Source organism: Chroicocephalus ridibundus, chromosome 4, assembly GCF_963924245.1.
Source record: "Chroicocephalus ridibundus chromosome 4, bChrRid1.1, whole genome shotgun sequence".
NCBI lineage: Eukaryota > Metazoa > Chordata > Aves > Charadriiformes > Laridae > Chroicocephalus > Chroicocephalus ridibundus.
In genome coordinates, this window is record NC_086287.1 from 89580232 (window position 1) to 89595691 (window position 15460).

Here is a 15460-nt window from a genome sequence, read left to right on the forward strand (position 1 = left end):
CTATCAAGACCAGCCACCAGCATATGCTACCCTTCTTTTAATCTGTCACAGATCTGGAGGCTCATAACCTGAACAGAACTTTCCATCTGTTGTGCTGTTTGACAAGTTTCAGATCGGAAATCGCTAACATTTCAACTTTATCTGATATTCAGTGCCCCAACACAACGACAGAAAGAATCAATCATTCTAGAAGCTGCATGTTTTCACCACTCAAAACCAAAATAAATATGTAGCATAGCTTATTAATAGACTAGGAGAAACTGTAATTATTTAATTAATACTGTTGGGCAGGATAAAACTAACAAGTTTTTCACTCCATAAATTAGAAAAGAGGTCAAAGCAGCAGTCTAACATAGCCCAGTTTTCCGTGCTTTTGTCTCCTCGAGTTTTAATGCAACCTCCTCAGCTTCTACTCACACTGCCTTCCTCCCCTATTCTCTGTACCCTCAAGCTCTGGCACATCCTGGATCTTTCTCCACTGCAACACCCTAAACTCCTTTTCCCAACTTGTCTCCACCACAATATCTCCACATGTTTAGTCTAGTTTTGCTGGATCTTCCAGATGGAGAGGAACCACGCTGGCTGTGACTAGACCAGACCTATACGTGCGGATCGGCCAAAAGAGCTCTGCCTCTTGGCTGCCAGGCAAAGCAAATACAAGAGCAGCCCTTCAGCTACTGCCAGTCTGCCAGCTCCCAACCTCCCCACAGTCCAGGCTTGCTGGAAGAACTCAGCATGCTTAAGACCATTTCCACTTGTTAATCAGGGGACCCAATTGATACAGAGAACAAAATACATAAGGGAGAGTACTCATTCATAATTCTTGTCGTCTTAAGAAGCCAAGATAAATTCAACAATAGTGATTTAGCAACTATTCTGGGAGTTTGCAGTCCCTTTGTCCAACAGTGATAATGCTTTATCAAGAGCTACAGCACTTACTCTCCACCTATATGTATCATACATCTTGCTACCTGTTGTGGAAACAGAATGCAGGAAAGAAAGAAGGGAAAGACAAGGAAAGCAAGAAAAATCCTCGCACCTCAGACATGCACATTCAAAATTTGAATGGAAAAAAGTAATTTTGAGAGACACTCTAAATGCTGCAAAACCCAGGAAATACTTCATAAAAGGGAGCTCAACTTGTAATACTTCCTACTTTAAAAAAAAAAAAGACAACCTCAACTTTAAAGTATTAGGATAGAGAAGGCAGGGAGGGAGGTACCCAATGTTGCGCCAAATTAACCACAAACACCTATGTGGTATTTGAACACGGAAGAAAGAAGTGTGATTTAGTAAGGGCATCACACAAGCAAAATAGTGCAAAGCTGTCACCATTTTTAGTCAGCCAAAACCAGAAGATCAGAATAAGTGGGAGACAGGAGGCAAAATGGTCTATTTACTAATGCCATTTGGGAACAACACTGTTCTATGTAATATTAAAAAGGTCTAATTTCCACTAATTCCTCTGTAACAAGCGTGCTATCCCTGCATTCCCTCCAGCAAGAGGCAGCTGCCAGAGTTCAACACCTCCCAATAACACCCTGGTCAGAAGAACTCTCAGAAACAGAGAGCCAGATCCTATCACAACCTTGTTTTATTGCTTCATTTTACCATTCCTACACCAATAGTACACGGTTAGGTACTCTGCTATAGTATGAAGTGTTAAATGAACAAAAAAGTAGAAGTCTCTTGAGCAAGAACATTTAAGCATGTTGAGCCTAATTATACAAGTTATCACCTGGATGGGAATCCCTGCCAGTGAAGTGGATGAGGCTGCTCGCATCAAGTCTGCTCAGGCCAGTTTTAGCTTCCAGAATAAGACAAGACTCCAGGACTCAACAAAGGCACCATCAAACTGACTATGTATTTTGGTGGAGAAACTATACAAAGAGCTGATCATAAACTGTGATAAAATACACATATATGTAAAGAAGGAAGTTCCAAGAAAAGGGTCTACAATATTAGAGGTTAATATTTTAATGATCTTTCTTTAAATAATACATCATCTTTTGAACAAGCTAATACTTTATAGATGAGAATCTTTAAACCAAGTGTAATTGAGCTACAGTGTTTCTATAGTGGTGTCCCCTCATCCTGAATCTCTTTTAACACTCATTGATTTCTGCCAGACACTCATTGGAAGAATTAATTTATTTATGAACTTGTCATTACAAGTAATTGATTAAGATGTCCTTCCTTAAAGATTTAATTATGCCCAAAGATAAAAGATTTGCTAATTATTGTCTTTTATCTAATTGAAGCTTTGTATTACAAATAAAGTTCAAAGGTTTAAGACAGTTGCCCTTTCAACCATTTGGGCAAAGATGAGAATTTAATTAGAGGGGAGACCATGCTCTCACTAGCATCTTCAGATGTATTCCAGGAGCCATTCTGGTAACAGAATTGATGACTATTCAAATGTGCAGAGACCCCAGAAAAATCTTTTAACCTTTTTTTGTCTTTCACCTGTTTTCACAGCATTGCTCTTTGTTTTGGATCCATCAAGCAATTTGACAGTCTGACCCAGCTAGTGAAATATCTTAAATCAAAGATTAAGAACTTCCACATTTCTTTTTCTTCCAACTTTACTTTCTCCTATATACCAACAATGAAAACAATTCCTAAGAAGGCAAGTTTTCAGGTCTTCAGAAAAAGACAGAAGCAGTATACTCACTTAAGAATTGTTCTTAATTGAGGACTAGAGCAGAAAAACACCAGGGTCCAAATATCAACATTTCTTAATAATAAACAATTCAGAAAAAATGAATATTACTTAGGAAGTTTCTTTCTTTGTCATTAAAGAAACACACGAACTTGTTGGCTCATTTCTTAATAGCACAAATCAAGAAGCAGGTAAGTCCACACAACAGCAAATCTTAACACACAAATGCCTTGATTTTCAAGCTTCCTAGGAAGAGACTGCATGTGCACAAACCTGAAGCACAAAGCTATCCTGTTTGGTACACATATACATCTATCAGTACCTCATACAAATACCACGTACGGGAACTGTACTTGCAAACGATAGCAAAGATACCACACTGTGTCCACAATTACTAGGTTTTGCACGCAGCTGCAGATACACAGCTCTGAAGAGCTGACCACTGGGAAGCCCTTGTTCCCCCAACAGCATTCACAGTTAGGTTACAGAGGAGCCAAGGCTCAGCTGACACTTCCACCACATGGAGAGCAAGACTTTGTGGCAGTTTACTGTGACGGTCCCCATTAGACACACAATGATTGCTCTGAAACTCTAAGCTATTCCAAGTAGGTATTCAGTCATAATAAATGCCCACTAGACTACTACCTAATGAAATTGCTTAACATTTATACGTGTAATTAAAACAAGTATAATCAATCAATCCATCCATATACAACCAAACTATAGTTTTGAAAGTCTCCTTGATTTATTACATAGTTTATAGGAATAGAATATTTAATACTTCAATGAGACAGTGTTTCCTCACTTTTTATTTCTGTTTCTCAAAAAACACATTTTGGACACTTGAAATGGTGAATGACCTTTGAATGTCCTTTACCAAAATAACTGCATAGCAAAATATTCTCAAACTCAAGTACTTGGCCCAAATTCCTGTAATTCCTTACTATTTCTGAAAAGAACTAACCAAGTAAATTTCCGTGCACACAGTGGAGCTCGAGAGCTGAAAGAGGGAAAGAGAAAGATATTCATTAAATTATCAGGTGATAAAAGATCCGGGTTTTGTGTGAGCACTACCGTAAACATCATTCATTTTCTATAGAAAAAGGAGCAAGATACAGGATGAAGGAGTTGCATTTTGAGTCAGCGAGTTCTGTTCAACAGCACATGCCACACGAAGTGCCAGTCACCAACACAGCGACTCAAACAGCTCTGGAAAGATGGAACAGATCTGTAGAACTGGAAGCTTACTCTGTTCTACTTTGTGAATTACCACCTAGCATCCTGGTCATAAAGATCAAGACAGAGGAGGGTTTTTGCGTACTTCACCCACAGATCACTGCATGCTGGGTTACTCAGATGTTGACAAGACCCAAAATTTCACCCTCTTGCCACAGTAAGCTGCTGTGTGAGACCACTACTAGACAGCAGAGAATCTGGCCTGACTTAAATGTTACGAACCATTTCATGTTTGCAGCAGCACAACCAAAAAGCTTACAAGCGCCCCAAGCCTAAATACCTTTGTAGAGCTCATTTTCTTCTTTCTGTGATGTTTGCTGTTTATTGGGTAAACTCACACTGTTCCTAGCATTCCCAGTGCCACGCAGAGGGAAGTTTCTAGCGTGTTGCTCACACTAGAATTGTCAATTCCTGTTAGTACTACTAATAGTAAAAAGATGCTTTGAAGGTCCAGGAGCTGTACTTTTTTCCTTACAGTTGTAAAATTACAGAAGTGAATCTGCCTATGATTATTATTTTTTTTTTATAATCATTTCTAGAAGAAATACCTTCTTGCAAAAGCTATGAACCTCAGCTTTCCCAGAATTAAATCAGTTTTATATCATCAGTACGATGGGACTAAAATAGAATTCCAAACTGTTGAAGATAGTTGTGGTTCAAATCTTACAGTTTTGATCTACAGCTTTTGGATGGAAGTTTTAAAGCTCATCAACTCACATCATCTTCATCAGGAATTCAGCGACCTTTGCACCCCACTAACACCCAGATGCTTAAACCAAAACAAGTTCTGAGATTTTCTTTTTTTAAAAAAAAGTTGGCAAAATAAGCATGGGTATTTTGCCCATGTCTTCACTTCTCAAGCTTACAGCTTAAACAAATCTCAAGAGCATCTAATCAAACACGCCTTTTCAAAATCTTACAATTTATCATCCCAGAAAAAGTATCATGGCACAAATAAACCTGTTCTAACTACTTGGCAAGCTCAATTTTTCCCATCTCTCTTCAATTTTCACCCAAGTGAAAGAGATGTCAAGAGTACACTGGTAAACCAAACAGTATCAGCACCCCATTCTTTATGCTGCCTAGCGTATGCAACTCCTTCCAATTTTGCTGCATGCAGAACATGACTATGGGCTAAGCGCTACACCCTGAAGAGCAAACCTGCAGTGAGTGTGCCAGGGACTCAACAAAATCCCATATATACCTTAAGGTTGTGCCCAGTTTGTTTCCAACAGAAAGAAAAAAAAAATAGTAGTTTTCTCAGCAATGTTTGCCTTCCTCCTCAAAACCTGACTAAGGCACTCATCGCCTTTGAAGCTGGAAGAGCGAAAACAAAACTCAGCAGTTTTAAAATTAAAACCGCTATATCTATACAGAATGCATATGTTCTCAGCATGTTCCAAAGCATTATCTAAGGGAAATCCTACCCCCAAGATGCTCCAGAGCATTGTACAGAATCAAGAACACTAATAAAACTGGATTTGTGCATTGGCCATTTCCTTAGTTCTTTATTTATGAGCAACAATGTAAAATAAAATTGACAATATAAAAGAAAGCGAGTTCTCCTCCCCTATTCTAAATGCTGATTAAATATTAATATTTTCTTTAATGAAACAGTGGATTATCAGGAAGAGAGAAATAAAAGCACTTGCTAAAACGGGAAAAAAAAAAATCCATGGTAATTTACCATAAAGCATTTGTCTTTGCAAGAAAAAGACAGAACTCAGATTTGCAAGAAAAAGAACAGAACTCACAAAAAGACAGTGATTTGTATGTGCTTCCCTAGAAACATGCTACACTGAGCTAGGCAAATAGCTCAGAGATAGGTCATCTCTGTTCAAATAATATTTCAAATTTTAAAATTATTCTCTTCAGTTCCCTGCAGTACTTTTTTTTTGTGTGCTCACAAATATCCACATTGCAACCAAATTTCACACCACTGGTGGGGCTCACTAACGTTGCTGATAACAGCAGGATAATTCAGTGATCTTACCAGAGTTTCTGAACCTGCTCATCATGCAAATGATACCAAAAACTACCTGCAGCCTATCAGAGAAAAGCAGTATTAACAGCAAAATATTTGATGAGAAAGTAAAACTAATCAGAGTTAGAACAGCTCAAAATTGCCTAGGATAAAAAAAATAAAGTTACATACAACAAGGAGCAATTACAGTCAATGCATTTTTTTTTTCTTTAGATATTGATCTTGCTGAATAAACGGTACAGCTCTCCAGCAGATAAGTGGGGTGGTCACCAGAAGTTAATGCATTATTGCTGTGAGCACTTTTGTGAAACCTTTATCTAATGCTCCCACTGAAGTCAGTAGACAATCTGCCTCTTGCTTCTGCCGTACCAGAATCTGCACTTTTATATTCAAATACTCTCAAATTTCAGATTCTCTAAGTTTCTGCTCAGCTAAATTTTTTGCCTTTTAGATTCAAAATTTGGAAAGAATACACGGCTAAGTATGCCTGTAAGTTTTCCATCCTTGATGGATGATGCTACCTTACAAGGCGATTTACTTCTGTTTCTCAAGGGACTAAGTTCAGGATGAGGACCTAGCCCTTGCACGACAGGACCCGCTCTCAGAATAGAAAGTGGAAAAGGAACATGAAGTGTCCTCATATGGGAGAGAAGCTTGCATCTTGTCAGATTTTTATGTGGTTTATTTATTTTCATAAGTAAGCTGTAGTATCTGGGCATCTCCTAGTATTATTTATAGGCATTTCTATAGAGCTCATAATCACAGTATCTGAGTGCCTTGCACTATTTACGATATGCCATTTATCTCTAGAGGGTAGAGCTCTCCTCCTTTCTGCTTTGAAGACGAGTTCTCACAGAGATAAGGTACAGATGATTAACGCCGCCTGCACTTGGCATCTTGTGACATGGCTGTTTGGGGAAATGAGAACCTTTAATCACACTCTAAAGCAGAGGATTTGGGCTCAGTTTGATCTGGTTTGGACTATACCTTTTCCTCCAAATATAGAGTACAGTCAATGTCAAAAAATAGGAAGAGAACAGGAAATTCCATAGAAAAATCAGCAACTGCAGTTTTCCTCTCCTGAAAAGCCACGCATGAGAAAGTATCTTCCTTACAGGCACACAAACTTCAACAATGCCTCCATGTTAGGTGGATTCTGCTCCAGTGGGGCTTCATTTCAAACATGTCTCAGGGCTCTCCAGTACTGCAAGGAACATTTTTTTTTTCCAGCCTGAGAAGGTCATGAGGTTTCCTGAGAGGCTGAGATCTTTCACACTGACTGACACTAAGCAGTAGTTTTCCTACCTGGCATGAGCTCACGTATCTAGTGAGAGGATCTTGAATTTCCTCGATGAGTGACCTCTGTTTCTTCAGCCCCACTGAAGAAAGAACTGAGATTTGTCCTTTTGTACAAAACATACAGAAAAATGCAGTCAGATAATAAACAGCCAGTCTTCAATCATGTCAACTCTCCAAAAATATATTTAGAAAAAGAGTAAGCAGAAACCATGTCAAAGAGATTATTTAAGAGGATGAGGTTTCTCATAGCTCAGGACTATTTTATCAAAGTGGGTAAGTTTCTATTTCTGAAAAAGTGGAAGATTTTAAACAGAAAAAATATAAGTATAAACAATATATTTTGGTCTCTAAAGAAAGTTTTCTAATCCTAATTCACACCCCTAAGGATGTTACTGATCCTTAGAAGACCTCATTAGCAAAGACCAGAGAAAGATCAAAGAAAACAAGCCATCCATAAAGATAACTTATATTTTAAGCTCTTTGCCTTTCCTTGGTTATGTATCTTCAGTGTCTGACATGTTGACCATAAGCAGAACTGGAATACAAACAAACAACAGGTATTTCCTCGCTCGAATAACTACTGAAAATCTTCTATCAATGTTCCCTTCATTGATTAAATGAATTTGCATGGACTTTGCTGACACACAAATTTCCAAAACATTTCCATGATTAAGATTTCTGAAGGAAGGGCAACTGCCAAAGGATGAAATTCATGAGAACATAATTTAATTTTAAAGATATCCCTAAATAGCTCAAAAAGACACACTATGAACAGGCATTTCCAGAACCTTAGCACATATATCTTCAGGAAGCGTCACCAGAAGTATATTCTGAGTGAGGTGGTGCCAACTTAGAGAGATAGACGTTATTTCTATAAGATGACTCATTTACTAGTTGACAGATACTTCCCCATTCACATCTTCTAATCCATTAGAAACAGGAGCATGATTTTTCACATGACAGATACAGAAATGCTGGTTATAAAAGAGCCGAATTCTCAGCTACCTGTTGAACACTTAAGAAAAGTCTGGCTAACTAATCCTTCTGGTATCAAAATAGGAACAAAGCTCTTTTGACAAATTATTTCCATAATGATGAATGCAGGGTCCTTTAGAAATCAGCCCCAGGCTTAGGGCTCTTTATGCTTCTTACTTTAGCAAGCCCTCAGAGGTACCACTCAATCTTAACATATCAGGAATGTAAAATACATTCCAAAAGCAAAACAAAAGATAGCAAATAACTATGACGCTAGGCTCAAGAAGTCATAATACTTTCACCACCTAGCAAATTTTAAGTCAGAAATGCTATAGCATACAACTATCTCAGATTCCTGAACGTAGTTGTCCTCCTAATATACCCACACGCGGGGCACAAAGAGTAGCTCTAATGCGAGGGGTTTCTGTTTGTTTGTTTTAACAGAGTAGTTCAGCAGAAGGTGCCAGCCTTGGCCCAGCACCTCAGTTTGTGGCAGCAGAGTCCCATTTACCAGGCCACCTTCTACACAGACAGCCAAGGTTAAGCTTTGTTTCTGAACCCAGTGTTTTACCCAAATTAAGTACATAAATAGGAAAGGATGGAATGGATTCAAATGTGATCCTAGAATCAAATGCAAAGAGAAATAATTCAGCTTAAACTACTGAAATTACATTGGTACAGAGTTGGGAGAATTGATGGTATAATCAGCTCAGTATTCCTCACTAGGGATTTCCTTAGCAGAGAGATTTCCAGAGAAAACCCCTCTGGGTAAAGAACAAAAAGGCAAAGATGAGAGACACTGAAAGGTATAAATAAGGGTGCAGGGTAAATAAGTTAAAAGTTATTTAGGAATTTTGCGAGGAAGAGTCTAACTCCACAATACTGTGCATCACTTCATTCCCATTTAGTTCAGAGAAAACATTTGTAAAACCGGAAGGGTACATCAGAGGGCACCAAAAACAATTCAGGTTTTTAGGAAAGATGTGATGGCGTGTGAAGATTTGCTGGGATTGGCCCCCATTGCTTGAGAAAGGATGAGTGAAGGGAGAAGGGGAATTCAACTGCCAACAGAGACTGGAAAGGCAAGTGTTGGACAGACACAGGCAAACTGTTTCTCAGTTGTGATTTCGAAAACAAGAGACCATTAGCTGAAGCCAAGGAGAGCAATAACATACACAATGCAGTTACATTTCATAAACTGTGTTGGCACAGAACAAGAGGCCAAAGTCAGCAATAGATGTAAGCAGCATAAATCAGACCAAGAAACAAATGAACACACACAAGATCTGATCTTCCTGTTCATACCACCACACACAGCAGGAGGGAATGCAGTGAAATCAATTCAGCAAGGAGCAGAGAAGTTCAGAGAGGAGAATTAGACCTATGAAGTTTGGGTTGGTTGGTTTTGGTGGTGGGGGTTTTTTTCAGTGGGGGCATGAATTAAAAGAACAAAACCAAAGGCAACCAGATTAGATGTCCCAGCAACGGATGAGGTCCTGTGAGGTCCTCGGAAGTGTCCTACCAGATCTGGCATTAGAGTCTGCTTTTTTCTGGGTCTGAGCCTAGTGGTAGAAGCAATAGTGTTTTCATGCAAGACTCTGTAAGCTGAGTTCTCAAGCGAAAGCTATTCCAGATAATATATGGTAAACCAAGAAGGCTTGCTGAATTGCATGTGGAAAGCACAGGTAAAAGGACAGGACAATAATGGCAATTTTTTGTTGTCATCTTGCAGATGTGTTGCTAAGAATGTGATGGATTTTGTCTGTGCTAATGCCATACTCCTGTGAAAATTCCTCATTACAGACAGAGCTGACAGGCTGGCGGTCCCTGTTGGCATTCCTGCTATGTAATACCAGGCACAACTCACAAGAATACTTTTACAAGGCCTGACACAATGCTTTGCAAGTGCTAAATTTTTATCACCTCATACTGAGGGGGGACAAAGAGGGGGTACGTGTCTTCAGCCATTTTAATGCATTTTATTATGCTTCCAGACTGTGTGCTAGTCTCACTAAGAGCTTCTCATTATCATAAAATTTACACACTCTATGCGCTGAAAGACACATATGACAATAAAAGGCATATCAATTTGACAAAAGTGATCAAAAGATCATAGAGCATGTAAGGACATTGCAAATAATCTTTCCCGAGGACTTGGAAAAAAAAAAAATAGCACAACAAAGCACTTCCGCTTTTTCCACTATGTTCTTCACTTAAAGTAATCCCTTAAAAACCACAACACTGAACACTCATCATCTCACACATTTAAAGCACAATAAGAACACTAACTGGTGTTCTGGAGCAGACCCGTAGACTGCTGTTTGAATTCTTTGCTGAGAACATATGAAACATCCTTTGATTAGTGCATTATCACGGACACTTTCAGTAACACTTAAGCAGTGAAGGACACGTATACTGAATAATGTCAGATTGTTTCAATGACAGGTCACAGACTCTCTCTTTTTTTTTTAAAAAAAATTTCAACAAGCCATAGCATTTTAGGTTAGGATACCTGAAATGCTATGTAGTAGAGATGCAGTTCAAAATACACTGTGGAAAACAAGTGATAAAACATCTCCCTGAGAGCAATACGTAAGTTTCTCTAACAAGTTTATTTCCAGATATTTCACCAAAGCCTGGCTGAAGGCCAAGGGCAGGTCTATGCTTACCTTAATATAGCAAAGGCACAATTGCAAACTATAAAACACCTTACCCTGTTAAACATTTCAAGCAAGAAAAAGCAAAAGATAGATATGTTTATTTACCTAAAGACAAAAGTTAAATTCAGGAAATCCCTTGTAAACTCACAGGATAAAATGTGGTTTCTCCATGAATGACCTCAACATTTTATCATTCTGGATTTTTGGCTATGCAGTATCATCTTCTGATCTCAAGAGATCAATATTTGAGATTAAGTCTTTTTATGGGTTTTCTCCAAGTGCCTAAAGAGTCTTCCCAAGGTAGTATACATTAAACTACACAGAACAACTTTATTTTACGTACAACTATGTAAATGAACCATGTCTACTTCTTCCAGAACTGGTATCTCTGTAAACATTTTAATGTTAAATTTGAGTTAAGAAAAGTTCTCATAACCATGAGACAGGGAAACATACCATCTTTCTATTACACCGATTTACCAGGTTACTAAAAACAACACATCTGCTCCCTATAGCTGTTAAACACTCAGACACTACAGATTCAGATTTATACCAGCTTTCAAGAATGTGGGCATCGTGACACACTGTGGTTTGAGATGCTGCAGGTATTCCCATGCTAATTATGAAAGATAACTGTGATAGCTCAAATAGCATTGCATAGTACCAATTGAGATTTTAATGATAACTTTATTAATAATGTAGTAAACTAATGCTGATGAAATCTCTCTAACATTCTTTTTAACTGCAGTGGGTAATAAGAAATTGATCCATTTAAACTTGTTTTCCTGCAAGTTAAAAGGAACTCCATGAAAGCTACCATTTCTCCTTCAAGCCGGCTCTCACTTCTCATGCCAGGGTAGGACAGTAGTGAAACAGTTGTACACAACAGAGTATCCCAATAAGCAAAAAATTCTCAAAAGGTTTCACTGAAGAATTTTACTATAAGAGACTTGCATTGGTGCTCAGAGTCACTATTTCTTCCATTTTTATGAGACAGTCTAACAAAAGATGCTAGTTTTCCTTTATATGCCTTTTTCTTTCAAATGGAAGGATTCCTGTAACCACCTTGGGTCCTTTTAATGAATTTTCTAAGGCTAAAGTCGAGTTTATTTTGAAGAACTCACGGCAACATGTGCCAGCTTCCAAATCTAAATCAAGACATACACACCATTATTAAGATCTATTGTAGTATGGGTTTCTGGAGGTCACAGTATCACCTCTATTCCTTCTTACTGAACAAGAAGAAACCATTAACTTCAACAGAATTCCAGTGTTGCTAAATATTTCATTTAAAGACCATGCAATTTATCATGACCAGTAATACTTTCTTGACAGGTGCCAAGATTTTAAAAATCTTCTGAAAGATAAAAAACCACTACTGAAAACTGATGCTCATTAACAACAGTTTTCTCTTCCATAGCCTCTCACCATCTTTTATCCATTACATGTTAACCTGATAATCTTAAGTATCTGTCAAAGTTTAGCCCAGAGGAAACAGTTTGGCAGTTAAAAGAAATAAGGTTCTTGGAATTATCTAGAAATAGATTTTTCATTAAAAGAAAAAATAATCCATATTTTAGAAGCTAATTTTCATCTTTTGTAACTTACAGCTAAATAATTGGAAGTTATAACTAGCTCTACAAGTTGAAACACCAAAAAATTGAGTTCTACCGAGTTACTGGCCCATTAATCCAGTATAATCCACATCCTTAAAATAACATCTTCAGAAGGATTGTGGCTATATCCATCTGTTCAAGCGCTGAATATTTTATTATGTCTTACAGAAACACCAACGCATTATAGAAGTGTCATCTAGTGATGTTTTAATTCTTTTTATATCTGACTAGCTAAAGACTTCTCTGTCCCAGAGCAACAGAGTTAGCAGGTAAACTAACATCCTACTTCCATTCAACAGGTCCCTGGAAGTTAGTTCTTTCAGGTAGGATAAAAGAAACACTGGCAAGTTCCTGAAGCAAGAGTAGCAAAACCTACCATCCACCCTTCTCACATGGTACCTCAACAGTGATGGGGCTGCAAACCATGCGTGACACCCAGCTTGTTACAGGGACAGTGCTTGTAGGGAGGTTTCCTTAAACCATGTTGGTAACACAGCACCAAGAGTTAATGAGATGTTCGGTAACATGAAAAGGAGAGAGTGCACAATCCATCAGGTAAATTACTGATTCCTTATGCTCAAAGACATAGTAACGGTCTTGTCTACCAAACATATTGGAGGATTAACTCCTTCTCCATGGACCTGTACCTTTTCTTGTTACACCAGAATAAGCCAGTGGGGAACATGTTTAAGAACAACATAAGATATAACAAATCAAACCCAACACAACCTATTAGAAGAGAATTTTATATCTTAAATTCATTTCAGCAAATAGCCAAAGCTATTGATCTCAATGGAACAACACTGGTGTTAGAGTCTCTAACAGAGTAATACCACTTCAAAGGTACATGTCTGGACCCAAGAAAACACTTCTGAAGTCTGAAGATATCTTGGAATTTGTGTGGAACCTCATTCTCACTAACGAAACCTCATTCCTCGAGGAGCTATCACAGACATGGGCATTTAATTCCACTCAAAAGGACCAAGAGATCTAATGTACTTGCATATTAGGCAGTCCCTTTTTATATGCCTCAGTTTTCATTTTAGGATTAATGGTAGACAGAACCAAGTAGGGTCTGATACTCATTTACACTCCAATAGCGAAAAATGGTCTTATAATGGGCATCAGCATAATTGCAGTGTAACCAAACAAACTCAAGAAGAAAAGAGGTCAGTTCCCAAGATTTAGATCCATGTTATCAACTCTCTCTGCTCTCAGAAACTACAAAAACCTGAGTAACAGTGATGAAAAACTTTTTTTTACGTAAATGCTACTAAAAACATACAGAAATCAGTAGAAAATTATAACTACTTTAAACCAAGCTGTAGAATTTTATGGTAAGGATATAATTTTCTGCTATGTTTTATAGACGTGCCCAGAAATAAAACACCAGGCCTCTATTGAGTTTTATAGGGCTTTTCTGTAAGAATTACAAACAGCGGTATTCAAACAATACTTGTGGATCAGTATGCCAGCAGCCCTGAAGCTAAAACTGCATTGCATAAACCAGGCATTGAATAATTTGGAATAATGAACAAATTCATAAAGAGTCAGTGGCTGTTTGTCAGTAATCTGTGAACAGACAAAGTGGTAAATTCATTGAATAAAAAACTCCTGGCTGTGAATAGTTCACCCAACTTTACTGCTTTGCCTTTAAGGGACTGCCTAAAGGGCTTATAACTCCACAGCATTCTTGCCAGGTAATTTGCGCAGCATTTTTTAGCAACAGTTAAATTAAAAAGCCCTTATGGGAAAACTCAATGAATTTAATAGAGATGAAATCAATATGGTTCTGCAGAAATTACTCTAAAACCTTCAGTTAGATCCTCTCCCCCAGTCTCAGCCCCTTCGCAGTGCATAGTACGGTCAAAGCAGCGTAAGAGAATCCTAAAGTGGTGATTACAGCTGCAGGGAAAATCTCCAGGGAAAGCACTTCTGAGACCCCACCAGAGCTTGTTTTGCACCTGGAAGAAGAGGACAGCATAAAACTGAGGAGTGAGGCAGTTCTTAGAACAACCCAAGGATGTTGATGCAGCTTAGCTAGGAACCAAATTATGCCAAGAACCTCTCCAGTAGCTTAGCACGAGGAAAGCTTAGATGCTTTTCAATTCAGCATTTGAGATGGTGTCCTTTCTCTGCAACAGTCAAGTAGCCCATAGACTTAATATGGGAATTCCATCTCAACTAGGGGAGATTTTTTACTCTTCAGTAAAATACTTTTTGCCACTCCCTTATGCCTACACCTTCTTCACTTAATAGGATGCTAAATATGGAGAAGTCAATAATATGGAAAGCAGGACAAAGCCAACTCTTTCCCAGATGAATAAACATGTCCTGAAAACCCCACATGACGGCCATGCAATTAAAGTTACCACGGGGGGTGCAGCCACCATTGATGGAGCCTCATTAATACAGGGAGATCCTAACAAAATTCCCTGTAGGAACAAAAGTCTCAAAATAAAGGTGTCTGGGGTGGTGAGAACAACATTAGTTGTAAATTTTACAGTACTTTTCACTGTTATTATTTCAGTTTACATGACAGTATACACCCACCACCACCCCCCATATTCAGTTTCCACAGGGCTGAAAGAAGTAGACAATTAGCCTAACAGATGGAAAGATGGTTCTGTATGTAAGAACTCCTGATTTTAGCTGTAACTCTGCTTTCCTCTCTTCCTGGGACACCATGTGGAAAAATACATTCAAGCCTGCAAGATATACTGGTTAGCACGGAAAGCATAGCAGCACCTTAGACACAGGGGTGGCAGACAAGATCAGAAGGCTCCATCCGCAACAGTTATTTAACTTCAAGAGAAAGTATGTAATTGTTGTCCCTTTACTTTTACGCTTTCTCCTGATTAGCTCTCTAACACTTAGTTTTAGTGTCCAGGTTCACCTAAGAGGATGACCAAGGGAATAAAGCATAGCTGAAATCAACATGCTCTTAGAGCTGTTTAGATTTTGTAGCTTTGTTTAGTACTGAATACATTCATTAAAGTGCAGTTACCACAATAATAAAAGTAGATAT